The following is a 17,613-nucleotide window of genomic DNA, read 5'->3' as shown; positions in this document are numbered from 1 at the left end:
TCTCAATTGATCCCTACTGGGAGCCATATCCATGTTATATTTGTATTGCTTGATGAAGGCCTCGCCAAGGTCATTGAAGGATCGGATGTTCGTGCTGTCCAAACCCATATACCATCTTAGGGCAACATCGGACAAACTGTCATGGAAGTAGTGAATGAGAAGTTGGTCATTATCGGTCTGAGTCGACATTTTCTTGGCATACATGACCAGGTGGCCGAGAGGGCAAGTATTTCCCTTGTACTTTTCAAAGTCAGGTACCTTGAACTTTACAGGGATTTTGACATTAGGGACCAAATAGAGTTCAGCAGCAAACTTGCCGAAAAGGTCTTTTCCTAGCGGAGCTCAAGAAATTGGTCATTCAGAGCATCCATCTTTTCATAAACATCTGGGCCCTCAGATGGCTCAGAATGATAGATGGTGTCGTCTACTCTGGGCATAGTATGCACGACAGGAGGAGGAACGGCTAGGACCGGGCTAGATGTCGGTAGAGAAGTAAAGGTGGGTGAAGGACCCTCAGGCATGAAGTTGGGAGGCATCCCCCACGGGAACCCGACTGGCATGACTGTTGGTGTGAAGTGGGCGTTGGCCGCAGGTACGGATGAAGAGACAATCTCATAGATTACTATCCTCTAGGGAGGAGTTGAAGGTGTCGGAGACAACTGGCTCTGGGAAGCCATGAATGACTCCATCAAGGCAATCAATTTGGCTACTTCCTCCTTAAGCTCACGGTTCTCTTGTTCCAAATGATCCATTAATCTTGATGCGTTGGCTCGGGTTTAGTACCGGTGAGTCAACTTGTCTTCAAAATAAATGAAGAACACAGAGTTAGACCATAGAACAAGAAGCCTGGAGCAAAACCTGCTTATGCGCATGATGCATGCAATGCTTGTGCATATGATTTGTTTTTTATTTATCAAAGGAACTTTAGAGTTCTATTTGCAAATATTGGAACATTTATCACATATGGAAATATTATATCAATAACATTTAGAAATATTTTTACACCAAAGAAGTACAGTATTGGTAACCAAATACAATACAAGAGAGAAGGAAAATAATCATCCTATGGAACCCTAGAAGCAATCATCCAAAGCTCTGGAGACTGGAAGATAGGATGCACGAAGCCTCTTCACTTCCCTCTCGTAGGCTGCCTCCATGTCTGCTTTCTTTTTGGCGAGTCGATCGTACTTCCTTTTCCAAAACTTGGAAGATTGAGGAAGTAGAGAAGTCCATGCATCATCAGGATCATCAATAACCTGGTGCTCAAGGAATTCTATCAAAGCATCCTTCTCTCTGATCTGCTGAAGCAACTCCTCTCGCTCACGGATCCAAGCTCGTGAACGGTCTTCGTCTCTCAACTCCTCTACTCCTTGGTCAGGAAGGGTTGAAGGCCCATCCACAACCAAAGGTGTAGGTTTCAGATACTCGTAAGGCATGAGGTACTCAGAAGCTCTCCTCCTAACCCAAAAGGTGTAGGATTCCAAAGCAATGCAGTTCTTCGGACCTAGCTCCTTCCTTCCTTTCCTATGGATCTTGCGCCAAGCGCGGACCATCCTTCCCTTCAAGCCTTGGGTATCTTTACCCTCCTGACAGAACACACCCTCTAACAGAATGTTATTGGGTTTATCCTTTAAGGGGAATCCAAGCTGACGACGTGCCAAAACGCGGTTGTAGTTAATCCCACCACATGTACCAAGAAGAGGCACATTGGATAATTCACCACAAGAGTCGATAATCTGCACACCATCATATTCACGGTTGTACCAAAAGATATAATCATTAGTGAGAGACATGAGTCTCGTGGACCACCGTAGACATCCTTTGCTTTCCTTGAAGGCGACCGTCTGTGGCAAGTGCGAAATAAACCACTTGTACAACAGAGGCAAACAACACACAATGGTACCACCACCCTTTGCATTCCTCATATGCAAAGAAAAGTAAGTGTTACCCAACAAAGTCAGAACGTGATTAAGAGTAGAGAAGATCCTAATAGTGTTCATATCCACAGACTTGTCGATGTTGGGGAATAACACTAGCCCATAGATGAGAAGTACAAATATGGCCTCAAAGGCATCCTCACTCATGGCCTTCCCATACATAGTAGCTTGAGAAATGAGGAACTCAGAAGGAAGACCTTGAATTCCACCTTTGCTAGTCATATGAGCACCAACCAGAGATTCATCTATATGCAACATATCAGCTATCTCTTGAGAAGTAGGAACACTCTCTAAGCCACTGAACGGCAACTGGTCTAGAATAGGTATACCCACAAGGTAGGCATACTCCTCAAGCATGGGCAAAAGCTGAAAATCTGGAAATGTGAAGCAACGGTACAAGGGATCATAGAACTGCACCAGCACACTCATCAATCCTTCGTCCACCTGAGTATTCAGAATAGATAGAAGCTTCCTAAAACGAGCCTTGAATCCCAAGGGATCTAATACATAGGATGTCAAATTCCTTAGCTCTTTCAAGTCAGGTTGTCTGAAACTGTACTTCTTTGTATTCCTTCTTTGTCTTTCCATGTCTGAAAATTTGCAAATAAACCTCTTAAGTTCCTTGAAAATTTTCTCATTATTGGTGATATGGATGCAAATGGGTGCATGAATGCATGAATGCAACAACCACACTCAAGGATCAAGCAAAACACACCAAACAAAGGTCATGGGATGGATCATGTCATCCTTAATATCAATCTTCCATTTTGGTGGATTATGGTTTACACCTTATCCACACCCAAGTTCCATTGATATTAAGGATACCTGAACAGATCAACCATGAATCAAGGGTTTGTTGCAAGTCACGAGCATGGAGTCTCGGTTAAGAACCACCCAAAGGGAGTGTACTAGGGTTTAAACCTGCCAAACATGTTCTACAAGAGGTTCCCATAGTCATCATCCCATCTTTCGGATATTATCGGATAAACGACTACTTGTATTCCAAAAAATATTCTCAAGAGAGACTCTTATGAGTGTAGTATCGCGTAACAATCGTGTCAAATCTTACACTTGAACGACTTTCACACAACATCCTAAGAAAAGGCCAAGATGGGCTTGGTAAACTAAGGTCCTTATTTTCTAAGGTCTATATTGGAAAGAGTAATGTCTAACCACAACTACTTGTGTGACATTATTGATCCCAACATGACCTCTACCAAGTGAATGGGCTTGCAAGTCAACTTGCTAAGGAATAACTCCACACAAGTCAACAAGACTATGCCATTCTCATATCCTAAGTGCACTCGAGTTCGGGTATAGAACTCATCTCACAAAGATCACCAAGCATACAAAGAATTAATATTCAAGCAATTCAATCATTACATACAATACAGTAATCCCAAATTGCATAAAAATATGTCACAAAATAATATACACAATAATACAACAAAATATGAAAAATAGGCAAAACCCACTAGGCAAATGTCCCCAGCAAAGTCGCCACTTTTCTGTAGCGGGGTATTCGTTACCATTAGAGATATTGACTAAATCTAAGGTAAACCATACAAGTCGAGTCGCCACCGCACTTCTATTTATCCAAAGGAATGGTTAGAAAGCGAACAAAAACCTAAGAGTTTTATCAAATCAAAAACTAGTAAAAATGTCAGAGATCGGGGTAAGGGGGTTGGTTATGCAATGGGAAGGTTTTAAGCACCCAAAACATCCTAGGTACCCCTAGGGAGCCCTTTTTACATTTGTTGTAAGGTCGGTATTTTTGTGAAAATTTGTTTGTGCAAACATGATTGAAGAGATGAGAAGAGAATATACAAGTTATTTACATTTTTGTGTTTGGATGGATAAACCCATTGCCTACGTACCATCTTAAAAAAGATTAGGATCAAAACCTCGTAATTCGGGGTAAAAATCTCAAAACAAATTGGTGAATTGATTGGTCCAAAAGCCTTAAGGTCTTTTGTTATCCAAGGGAGAATACTCAACCTAAAACCACAAATCCACCATGTGAGGATAGCTTCAACATGCTAGTGAGGGGTTAACCCAATAATAAGCATGGAAGACTCATTGTCCATCACTAAGGATATAGGTGAGTATTACATCTACCTCAAGGATAACTCAAACCTAATAGCTAAGGTTATGAAAAGTTTTGATTAAAGAACTGGCCATTGAAACCACAAAAAAACATTTGAATGGGTTATATTTACCAATGAAAAGTATTTACAAAATATGGTCAAAGTTGATTTAAAAGTTCAATTCAAAATAAGTATTATGAAAAGAAAGTTTGAAAATCAAAAGCATAAGGCTTAGGTTTCTAATGTTTGTAAAAAAGTGTTAATGTTTGCACAATAAGTTTTGACTTGGGTTAGAGTGGAGGGAAGAAGAAGAATGGCTAAAGTCCTAATCATACAAGAGATGAGGGATAAGAAACAATACCACAAATGGAGTTCCTCTCTTGAGATCATATTGATGATCCAAGTAGCTCCCATCCTTTGGAATATGCAAGCAAAATAATTGTAAGCTCAAGCAATCATCATAATCAAACAAGCTCTTAGAAGATCCCCAAGGTCTCTTGTAGCTTTCACTTTGGATGAACATGGCAATGGTTCTTCAACTTGATCTCTCATAGGATCCCCTAGCACAAAAGCACACACACATCAAAGAGTTTTATGAAGCAAATCAAGAATGGACAAGAGTGAGTTTAGAGGCTTGGTCCTTCTAATCCATCTTCAACATTAAGGTCCTCTTACTCCAATTTGCATAGGGAAAGTCCTAGAAACTAAGTCCATTTGTCCATTTCTTTGCATTTGGTCCACAACAATCAAAACAAAACACAAGCACAATAATATATACACAATTATGTGTTCAAGTGAGCAAAAGGCAAATTACATTAACATAAACATGTGCTCAAGTGAGCAAAGAGCAAAGCAAATGAATATTATGTACAAGAATAGTAAATTGCATAAATGTATAGAGAAAGAATTAAATGTTAATGGTTAATGGTTAGTGTTAATAGTTAGTGTGCCATAAGGCAAATTTAGCGCTATGTTAAGCAATCGTAATTGGACTTATGTAGAAGTCACAACTATCTGAGGTCGGTCAATAATAATGTAGGCAACAACACAAGTTAGAGGTCTTGATTATTGAATCAAGCTCCTACAACTTGCCATGCAAAAAAGAAGATGGGAAATGATCTTGTATTGATTTAGGTTCTTTGCATGATTTAGGAAGCAATCTATCCTTAATGCAAAGCCATTCACTTGATCCATGATCAAGATGAATTAGATTTGAATCAAGGAAGATTAAACCTCAATGTATCAATGCTAACCACCAACCTTTAACTCGTTGATCAAAAAAGAGAAAGAAGAAGAAGAAGAAGAAGAAGAAGAAGATGAAGAATTAAAGTGCATAAATGGAAATGGTATGTATTAATAAACAAGTGTTGACCAAAGATAGAGAAGATCAAGGTCAAACAATAGAAAACAGAAGCAAAATGAAGATTAGAAGTCAAGAAACGAATAAAACATTTTTGGCATTTGTTAATATTAAAATAAAACTTGAATTAAAATAATAAAGAAAGGTTAAACTTCAAACTCACTTGAAATCAGCTTTGGAAAGTCCAAGTGAATTATCCCAAGTTCAACATGGTCAAACAAAGTTTGACAAAAAATTTCAGCATTTTTAAAAGTTAGAAACTATTTTAAATCAATTAAAAATGCATAAAAATAACCTAATTGAACTAAAATCTCAAATAAATCTCAAATCAATTAATAAATTGATGAGAATATTTTTCATAGATCTATCATCATTCAAAGAGGTTAGAAAAATATTTTTGTATTTTTTGAATATCAAAAACTATTTTAAATGAATTAAAAATAACCAGAAAATAGAAAATTACTAAAAAATATTAAATGATAAAATAAAAAATATTAAAAATCATTTTTAGAAAATAGAAATTAAAAGGAGAAGAAAGAAATTGGTCCCATAATTTTTGGACCAATAATGAGAGAGATATGAATTTTAGAAATAAAATGGAATTAAAAGAAATAAAAGAAAATAAAATCAGAAATTAGAAAAAGAGGAAAAGCGTGAGCCATTGGTTCTGAGCTCATTAATTGAGCTGACAGATCAAAGAGTCCATAAGCGCGCGCCTAACATGTTCCTTAGTCAATGCATCACATGTGGCATTATGGAAAGTCATAACATGGCACGGCGGAGATTCAATCTGGAAAACATAATGGACGATCCTGATTGCATCTGGAGACCAGACGGTGGCCAGCACCAGCGTCTTCTCCGGCCAACTTCCGGCCAAACCAAAATTTGCAGAAATGAAAATGGTAACCAAATGGCACGATCCATGCATCATTCGAAAGCTGGGGTGATGTACATCACCCCTGTACCACTCAATTCCATTCTAGATCTCTAGATTGAGAGAAATCAGAAGTGGAAATTTAGTGGTGTTCATATGAACTTCATGATTTTCAAAAATTGAAAGCATAGCAATGTTGCCTCTATGTAGAGGAATTCAGATCACACAAGAACAAAGCTAATAGAGCAATATACAAGCTGGTTCAAAGCAAATAACAGTTGAAGTAAACCTTTGAATTGCAAGGATTTGAGTCAAGATCTTTGGATTCTTTTGCAAACAGTTAGCACTATGGATCATGTAGCGAAGGTTTAGGAACTTTGAGATCTGAAGATTGATCAAGGAAATCAAAATTCAGATCTAAAAAATTGGAAGAGAAATGAGATAGTTCCTTTAGTGATGGCTAGGATTTCAATTCAGCAGCAATTGGGGTGCCTTCAGGTTGAGAAATTATGAAGCCACGACCTTGTATTTATAGCTGAAGCAATGCTGAATGCATGAATCAAAACTTGCATGAATGGAAAGGGCCTCCATGCATGGGCCTGTACAGGCGCATGGAGGGCCCAATTCCAACTGGAAATGAATCTTATGCATGATGTAAGTAGAATGGACGTGCATATTGGATTGTATGAGCTCATGCATGGCAATTGAAATGATTTTTACAAAATTCATTATTACATTCAAGTCTTCGAAAATGCCATGTCCAAAATTGAAATGCAACCTTATGAGTAATGGTTGAAAAGCTTATTGCATAAGGAACAAATGTTATGTTGATCAAGACTCCATTTGGGCCTTGGAAATTAGTGAAAATTGAACTTGAAGTGTAGGGTGCAAAACATGCATATGTGATATTTTCAAAATTGGCCAAAGTTCAAGCCCTTCTGTCTCAATGATGCAAGCTCCAAATGACAAAATCTTCAACATTAAAGTTGTAGATCATTTCAAGTAAATAAACTTGGACTTAAAATTTGCATCATTTGGATTTTTGATGAAGAAGTTATGGGCACTTGAAGTTGGACTTTTTCACATTTCAATGCATTTGGTCCAAAGTGACCTATAATGTTTTGCATTATCACATGTATTTCTTTTGATATTTTGAAATTTTTCTTAACACAACATTTTCAGTATACATCTTAAGATTTCCAATGCATTTGATATCACCTCAAAATCATGAAAAATGAAGGATTTATGTCCTTGGGAAGTTGACCCAAAATTAGGGTTTCAATCAAAATGACCTATATTGTCTTGGAATCGATGATGACCTTCCAAGGTTCAAAACAAATTTTGATGAACATGAAAGTTGTTCATATGGTCCTTAAGAACATTGTTTCTCTTGGGGTCATCTCCATTTGACCAACACATGAAAAGTTAGGTCTCAGTGCATTTCTAAATAGTTAGATGAATTGACTGATCAACTTCTCAAGTCCAAAACTCATATCTTGATGAATTGATGATTGAGGACACTCAAATAAGTTCAAATATGAATGAAATGATGAATTAAAAAACTTCCCTTGATTGTATTTGACCATGGCTTGAGGTTGCTTCAAGAGCAAGGCACAGTTGATGAATAGATGAATTAGGGTTTCCTTGGGAAACAAACCTCAAACCCTTTGATTTGCTTTGATCAAAATGATGAATTAAGATACTTGGGAGGCATATTTGATGGATGAGAGCTTTGAGAACCATAGTCATGTTTGCCTTCATCTTCTCTTGGTCATATCAATGCACATAGGATCTCCTAGAAGCTTTAGACCCTGTGACTGCTCATGCTTCAAACAAAAGATGTTAGTGACATATTTTTGTGCTTTTGGTTAGTAAATAAAATGAGAAAAGCAATAATATACAAATCAAGCATGCTTGGTGATCTAAAACCAACTCATAAGAGGTCCCACCCAAAGGTAAGAAGCCAAGATGCTTATGATCCTTGAGGCAATGTGAATGCAATGCTATGATGTCATGAGGGAACTTAGGGTCAAAATTAGGGTCTTACACTCCCCAGCAAAATGGTGTGGTGGAAAGAAAGAATAGAACTCTTCAAGAATCAGCCAGAGCTATGATTCATGCTAAGAAATTGCCCTACCATTTTTGGGCTGAAGCCATGAACACAACCTGCTATGTTCACAACAGAGTGGCATTGAAGAAAGGGACTCCCACAACCCTATATAAAGTCTGGAAAGGAAGAAGACCCACAGTCAAATACTTCCATGTATTAGGTGGTAAATGTTATATCTTGGCTGATCGTGAGCAAAGAAGGAAGATGGATCCCAAAAGTGATGAGGGAATATTTTTGGGCTATTCAACAAACAACAGAGCCTACAGGGTCTTTAATTCCAGAACTAATGTATTGATGGAATCCATTAATGTTGTGGTTGATGACCAACTGAATGATGTCACAGACAATGTCGAGACATCTCTAAATGACTCTCCAGCTGACTTCTCTGACAAAAATAAAGAAAGTGAACCTCCTCAAGCTGAACCTGAAGATGACAAAATCAACAAGGGACCCTCTATCAGAATTCAGAAGGATCAACCCAAAGATCTTATCATAGGAGATCCAAATAAAGGAGTCACTACTAGATCAAGGGAAGTGATCTCACATGGCTGCTTTGTGTCAAAGATTGAACCCATGAATGTCAAGGAAGCCTTGATTGATGAGTTCTTGATCAATGCCATGCAGGAGGAGTTAGGTAAATTCAAGAGGAATGAAGTATCGAAATTGGTTCCTAGACCTGAAGGAGTAAATGTCATAGGTAGAAAGTGGGTATATAAGAATAAATCTAAGGAATAAGGGGTTGGTACTAAAAACAAAGCAAGACTAGTAGCTCAAGGATATACTCAAGTTGAAGGAGTAGACTTTGATGAAACATTTGCTCCTGTAGACTTTGTCGCAACCTGAAAAATGGAATGCGAAAAAAAACAACCAGCGAAGAAAGACAGGAGAGTCGCCACCGTGCGTTATTTATCCCAAAGGAGGGAAAGGAAACGCTCGAAGTAAACCTGGAAAAAGGAAAGGACAAGACAGGGTCTCGCAACCAAATCTTGGGTTCGGGAGTCGATTATGCGAAGGGAAGGTATTAGCACCCCTACGCATCCGTAGTACTCTACGGGATCCACTTTTGTAGTTCTTGTCTAAAGGGTGTGGGTTTATCTAATGTGTTATTTACTAAAAAAAGGGGTCAAAAGAAAATGACTCGCACGGATGTCGCATCCACTGCATATGTATCTCATTTGAATATGAGAATCATAGTCTTCGTAGCTCGGCTACCTAGGGGTTAAGGGTAATTGTCCTCGCTAAGACATCGCGTCTTATGCCTACGTATCTCATCTGGAATGAGAATCAGAGCAAGCCGTAGTTCGGCTAACTAACGGGTTATGGATTGGGTTTTGGACGAACGACGTTACTACGCAATCTACCGGATGCTCGACCTTTGGAGACTTACTCGCCTGTAGTAGAAGGAGTTAACGTATTCTTAGGAGAAGAAAAATCAATGAGTTGGTAGGGTTAGGGATGCTCATGCAAAAAGGCTGTCCTTGACGAAGGAACTGCGCTACCTGTGGGGATACGAACACATACAAAACAAACATGTATAAAGTAAACGTGCCAACAAGGCAATCAGAATAAATCTCCCAAATGGTATCCCACAAGCAAAGTGGAATATCCAGCGAGCTATCCCTGCAAAAGTCATGTGAGACTTCACAAAAACTCAACAAAAGGGTTAATGAAACACGATAAGGATTAGGAGAAAACATGCCATGACAAACGTAAATCAGATTAGAGCAAAACAGAAAAAAGCAAATGCTACTGTCGCGATCGCTACTGTCTCGCCTAGCGAAGGCTTGGCGAAGCGTCGCTGCGTGCTCGCCTAGCGAAGGTGCTAGCGAGCGCCTGCGGGTTTTGGATTTTTCATGGATAATAGTGCGATTTCAGAAACCTCAAACCCTGTGGCATACACTTCAGAAATTAAACGATTAAGCATTCAAGGCATAGGTTTCACTCATTCATGCATATGCGAAACCTAACGATATCCACACTTTCAAATTCAAACATAATACATCACACATTTAGAACATTCAAATTGAAGGCATAAAATAATGGGAATAGGGCAAACCTGATTGGAGAGCTTGATTGAAATTGAGTTGCACCCGTGAGGTTTACAAAACAATCTTTAGGGTTTATGTGAGGCAGAGGTGATTCTGTGCAGTTGAGTTCCCTTCATAATTTGGAGGCTGCTCTGAGTTCTCTGTCAAGTAGTCTCTCTCTGATCTTCTGATGAATTCCTGAATGATGGAATTCTGCCTCCGAATTCCTGAATGATGGAATTTTGCCTCCAAATTCCTGAATGATGGAATTCTGCCTCCGAATTCCTGAATGATGGAATTCTGCCTCCGAATTCCTAAATGATGGAATTCTGCCTCCGAATTCCTGAATGATGGAATTCTGCTTCCGAATTCCTGAATGATGGAATTCTGCCTCCGAATTCCTGAATGATGGAATTCTTCCTCCGAATTCCTGAATGATAGAATTCTGCCTCCGAATTCCTGAATGATGGAATTCTGCCTCCGAATTCCAGATTAGCGCTTTGACTGATGAATATACCTCATTTGGTCATGTTGGAAGTAACTCACGTCATTCTCTTGTGTTGATTGATAACCCAAACAGAACCCACAAAGCGTCTTGGATGATGTTCAAGCTTTTTGGAGCTAATCCCGATTGACATGATGAAATGCAATGTATCTAATGTTAAATGACCTAAAAATGAATGTGTGAATAAGGAGGGCAAATTTTGGGGTGTTACAGCTGCCCTTATTCAGTCATCAGCTAACCCAAGCACGATGAAAGCGAACAGCTTATCAGACAAACAGGGTGAGCTGTGATTGAATACCAAAGACAGACCGCAAATTTGCGCTCCGAGAACACCACAAAAATGCTGAAATACACCGTGCTGTTTATTTCTCTTCCGATCCTCTGGCTGAATCTAAATCAGTCTTCTGACTGAATCTGGAGTTTCGATCCTCTGGCTGAATCTATACTCAACTTAGCCCTCTGGTTGGATGTTAATTTTGATCCTCGGGCTGGATACGGTGTCAATCTTCTGGCTAGATCTTCTTCGATCTTCTGGCTAGATCTTCTTCGATCTTCTAGCTAGATCTCCTTTGTTTCGATTCTCTGGATGAATCTATTTTCTTTGATTCTCTGGCTGAATCTACTTCGATCTTCTGGCTAGATCTGAATTGTTTCGATTCTCTGGCTGAATCTATTTCCGGTCTTCGGGCTAGACCTGACTTCGATCTTCTGGCTAGATCTTCTTCGATCTTCTGGCTAGATCTGAATTGTTTCGATTCTCTGGCTGAATCTATTTTCTTTGATTCTCTGGCTGAATCTACTTCGATCTTCTGGCTAGATCTGAATTGTTTCGATTCTCTGGCTGAATCTATTTCCGATCTTCGGGCTAGACCTGACTTCGATCTTCTAGCTAGATCTTCTTCGATCTTCTGGCTAGATCTCCTTTGTTTCGATTCTCTGGCTGAATCTATTTTCTTTGATTCTCTTGCTGAATCTACTTCGATCTTCTGGCTAGATCTGAATTGTTTCGATTCTCTGGCTGAATCTATTTCCGGTCTTCGGGCTAGACCTGACTTCGATCTTCTGGCTAGATTTTCTTCGATCTTCTGGCTAGATCTCCTTTGTTTCGATTCTCTTGCTGAATCTATTTTCTTTGATTCTCTGGCTGAATCTATCTAATTTTCGGTCTTCGGGCTAGACCTGACTTTGATCTTCTGGCTAGATCTGGATTGTTTTGATGATAAATTCCCATCAGCAGGATCTCGCATCTGGGGCATGCGCTGGTTGACCCTCTTTCGAAATCTACAGTCTTCATGTTAGATATGCAGCTTCGAGAATATCCCACTTTTGGGCTTCGTACATATTCTTCAGGCTAGAACATGTTATAACGACTCTTCGATTAGACTTTGTTTTTCTAATGCGATCCCCGGGCTGGATCCTCTTGTAGGTTGATTTTCTTTGAGCTGTCAATCTATTCCTCCAGCTGGCTTGCTGGGGAAATAACGCTCGTAGTCGACTCTCTGGCTGAATCTTCGAAATGACCCTCAGGCTGGATCTCTGGAAAACGATTCTCAGGCTGAATCTTCGAAATGACCCTCATGCTGGGTCACACACACACTTGATCCTCTGGCCGAATCTCTTGACTTTGGTTGTAAAGTAATTTTTCAGTCTGCTTTGAAGAACCTATTTATCAGCTTATGTGTATGTTTGATATGATATGCATGCAAATGCAAATATTATGCATGGTGTGAAAAGAAATCTGCTTGGGGAAGCAAACTCTGGTAGGGAACGGATCATTGTATCAATCCTTGAATGCTCTGTGGGGAACGATTCGTCTGCCGGGACCGGGGAGCCACCGAAAATAAATCGGCTTCTCTCTGGGGAGTTGATCTTCTGGGGGAGTATCAACTATGGGAACCTTGTTTGGCGAGGCTCTGTGAGGAGAGTCTATGAGGAAAGCACTTCCTGGGAAAATGTCGTATGAATCGACCTTTGCTGGGGATATGAATTTGCTAATCGTTCTCAAGCTGGGGATTAGAACAAATCTGTTAGAAATAATCTGCTGGGGGAAGAGATGAATACTGGGAACACCACCCTTTCATCTGTTGGGTATGCAACCACTCCGCTGTTGCTGGGGAGATACAGTCTGGCTCTGTCAACTCCGCTGGGGATATACAATCTGGATACTGTCAACTTTGCTGGGGAACATGCTCTGCTGAGGAGAGACTTTGTCAACCGCTTGGGGATGAGGATTCATGACTTGGCATCCGGTTCCTGTGACTTGTAACCAAAAAATACACGTATGCCCCGGGGGATTACTCGGTTTGAATTCACTGTCCGGGATTAAGCACATTCAAAGCAATTTTGACTGTTTTCCTACGCAAGTCATCTGCAAAAGCCACCATTACATTCAGATGCAATATGTTTCCTCAAGAATTCAGACATCTTTTGCAAACAAACTGATAAATGAAAAGTAAAGAGGCTTTTTAACTGAATTATTCGACTTTTGTTGGTTGAAAATTTGTGCCAGGAATAGGCGAGTACATCAGGAAGCTGATCCCTGGAAAGAGGCGATCGCTATAAATTGAACAAGAGAAACTATCCTAATGGCAATGTGGAAACGGGGTCCCACTGAGTTTCGACTTTGCTATGGCTCGTATGTCCTCAAGACGCTCTGCTCATCTTGCTTTCTGAAGTGGATGATTCGACGATCTTTTACCTTCGAAAATTGCCGGATTGAATGAAACGGTGATATAACACGGATGAGCTCAGATCGCAGTTATTCGCTTATTCCCTAACTTTTGCGTGGACCTCCCTTTTGGGTTTTTAATCCACCGGGATACCCTTTTTTGCCTGAGCCGCCCTTTCGGGTTTTCGACTCACCAGGTGTACATTTTTTTTTATATCCCTAATTTTTGCCTGAACCTCTTCATTCTTTTTTTGGGTTCGTCGGGATGCCCCTTTTTTGCCTGGACTATTCTTTTTACTGTCCAGCGGTGTAATACCCTAAAATTTACCCTTCATTTTTCCTTAAAAAAAAAAAAAAAAAAAAAAAAAAACGAAAACACTCTGGAGTTACACGGGGAGTTACACTGGGAGATTCACTGGAGAAAGATAGTGAGAGAAAGAAGACAGAACAAAGGGGGATTTTGAGGAGAAACAAAACACTCTGAGGTTTCCTTGGAATAAAACCCTGAGGAAAAAGATAGTGAGAGAAGACCTGACAGAGAACTCAGAGCAGCCTCCAAACCCTGAAGGGAACTCAACTTGTAAACCTCACGGGTGCAACTCAATTTCAATCAAACTCTCCAATCAGGTTTGTCATATATCTATCATCTTTATGCCTTTAATTTGAATGCTCTAAATGTATGAGGTATTATGGGTGAATTTGATACATTTTTTGTGAGCCTTTTGTGAATTTTGATGGAATTATTCATGTGGTTACATTTTGATTTAGGGGCAACTCTGGGTTACCCTATTTTGTTTATTCTAACCTGTCTTGTGTTTCCATGGCATTGTTTTCTCTTAATTTCATCCTGCTGCTCTAACCCTTTGTCGAGTTTTGTGAGGGCTCACATGGCTTTCGCAGAGACACTCGCGTGGTTTCCCACTTTATTTGTGGGATACCCCCTGGAGTTTTATTCTGATTATTCGTGTTGACTGATTTCCTTTGACGGTCCAGCTGGAGACATTTCAGGGTTTCTTGCCCCTTTAACTGATATAGCTTCAGATCTTTATCCGTGTGGTAATTTTTTCCCTTTCTCATACTTTATCGCTTTCTTAGCTGGAAGACCTCGATAGGAGGCAATGTTTGAGCCCCTGGGTGGCATTTTACTTTGAGATACATGTTTTGTGTTTTGTATTCATATCCCCACATGTAGCGCGGTTCCTTCGTCAAGGACTGCCTGTTTGCCCTCGAGCATCCCAAACCCTAAAACCCAAAGCAACACGTTTACTCCTTCTACTACAGGCGAGTAAGTCTCCGAAGGTCGAGCATCCGCTAGATTGCGTAGTGACGTCGTTCGTCCAAAACCTAATCCATAACCCCGTAGTTAGCCGAACTACGGCTTGCTCTGATTCTCATTCCAGATGAGATACGTAGGCATAAGACGCGATGTCTTAGCGAGCACACATCCCCTAACCCATAGGTCAGCCGAGCTACGAAGACTCTGATTCTCATATTCAAATGAGATACGTATGCAGTGGATGCGACATCCGCGCGAGTCATTTCTCTTAACCTTTTTAGTAAATAAACACATTAGGTAAACCCACACCCTTTAGACAAAAACCACAAAAGTGGATCCCGTAGAGTACTACGGATGCGTAGGGGTGCTAATACCTTCCCTTCGCATAACCGACTCCCGATTCCAAGATTTGGTTGCGAGACCCCGTCTTGTCCTTTCCTTTTTAAGGTTTACTTCGAGCGTTTCCTTTCCCTCCTTTGGGATGAATAACGCACGGTGGCGACTCTTCTGTCATTTTCTTTTGCCGGTTGTTTTTTTTCGCGCACTGTATTTTTCAGGTTGCGACAAGCGGGTCTATTTTATGCGAAGTATTTTTTAACTGCGTCTGAGTTGACAGGGGAAGGGAAGTCTTCGCCATCCATGGTTGTTAGCATCAGAGCTCCTCCAGAGAAAACTCTTTTAACCATGTATGGACCCTCGTTGTTCGGTGTCCATTTGCCCCTGTGATCTGTGTTGGGAGGAAGAATTCTTTTGAGTACCAATTCACCGACTCGATACTCCCGAGGGCGCACTTTCTGATCAAACGCTCTCTTCATCCGTCTCTGATATAGCTGCTAGTCTCTTTTCCTCAACTAGGCTTAGCTGATTGTATCGAGAACAGACCCATTCTGCTTTGTCCGGCTTCATTTGTTGGTGCAGGGAAAAGTTATTCTGGCACAAAATGGCATATGAACCCCCTCCGGTGTGATCAACACTGCACCAACTCCGCGACCATTGACGTTGACCGCCCCATCAAACATCATAATCCATTTGGATTAGGGTCAGGCCCCTGCTCCGGGAGTGGTTCCTCGCAATCTTTCGATTTGAGAAACATGATGTCCTCATCAGGAAAGTCGAACCTCATAGGTTGGTAATCATCAATCGGTTGCGCGGCAAGATAGTCTGACAAGACACTTCCTTTGATGGCTTTTTGTGAAGTGTATTGGATGTCATACTCTGTCAGCATCATTTGCCACCTAGCAACCCTGCTGGCTTTTCAAAAATATACTTGACTTGATCCATCTTTGATATCAATAGAGTCGTGTGAGTCAATATATACTGTCTTAGTCGGCGAGCAGCCCATGCCAAAGCGCGGCAAGTTTTCTCGAGCAGTGAGTATCTTTGTTCACAGCTGGTAAACTTTTTGCTAATGTAGTATATTGCATGCTTTTTTCCACCTGACTCGTCATACTGACCGAGCACACAACCCATTGACCTTTCTAACACAGTCAAGTACATGATCAACGGTCTTTTCCTCTCGGCCTGTAGACTGGCCCCGATCTTGATCTCTTTCTTGTCGTCTTCGGTACCAATGTTGATGGTCTCAACCACCTCCTGATAAGGTGTGATAGCTCGGTCCTCCTGTTTCAACAACCTGGCTAAATCCTCAGGCAATTCACAATCTTCCTCAACCCCTTCTTCGGCTTGATAGATAGGATTGTCGAAGTCATACTTGGCCATAGCAGTGTCGTTAGCAGTGAGATTCGGGTGATCAGTTTTACGAGGTGTTTTTTGGAAAGAAAAATGAAAAAGAAACATGAAAAAGAAACATTTCCGTTTTTGTAAAAGTAAAAATAATTGAAAGAAAAAGAACACAAAATTGTTTGCAAAAGCTGTCCTTTATTGATGATGAAAATAATTGCGAAATGTAACTAAATGGATGGCCCTACAGATGAGTCATTACACCTTGGTCAAAGTGTAAGACTTTGTTATGCATGTGATAAAAGGAAAACAATAAAAATTACTCCTTTAGTAGAGTAAACCGGACGACTTTTTCGGACGACCAATTGTTGAGCTTTTCTCCCGGGAGACACGGGCGAATCCAGCTATCTAAGTCACAGTCGCTGTCAGCCTTGTCTTCATCTGCAGCATTGACGGTGTGGGGAGAAACCAAACCCCCGCTGGAGAAAGTACCGGCTTCATTCTTTTGAGACCCCGGAGTATACCCCAATCCAAACTTGTCTTCTTTTATGATTGGCTCCACAAATTTGCCCCAGCCTTGGGCATTACAAGCCTTAACCACTTCAACAGCTTGCTTGTATGATGAGATAGAAGTCCCGACCTTCTCAGACTCAAGTGAAAAGACAGTTTCGGGCGCGACCTCACTGATGTTTATGGCTTCGAAGCCCTGACACAGCATCTCATGCATCTCGCCATCCATCTCCACATACTTAAATGTAGACAGGTGGCTAACAAAAATATCCTCTTCACCACAGACGGTGACGATCTGTCCTTCTAGTCCATATTTGAGCTTCTGGTGGAGAGTAGAAGTAATAGCACCGGCAACATGAATCCAGGGTCGACCTAGCAGACAACTATAGGCAGGCTGGATATCCATCACATAAAAGGTACTCTTGAATACCTGCGGTCCAATCTTAACTGGCAACTCAACTTCGCCACAAACAGCTCGCTTAGAGCCATCAAAAGCCCTTACAACTAAATTACTCGGCCTCAGGGTGGCGTCATCGCAATCTAACTTCATCAAGGCTTTCTTTGGAAGAACATTCAGAG

Source organism: Lathyrus oleraceus, chromosome 7 (assembly GCF_024323335.1).
Source record: "Lathyrus oleraceus cultivar Zhongwan6 chromosome 7, CAAS_Psat_ZW6_1.0, whole genome shotgun sequence".
NCBI lineage: Eukaryota > Viridiplantae > Streptophyta > Magnoliopsida > Fabales > Fabaceae > Lathyrus > Lathyrus oleraceus.
Note: the sequence above shows the minus strand (reverse complement) of the source record.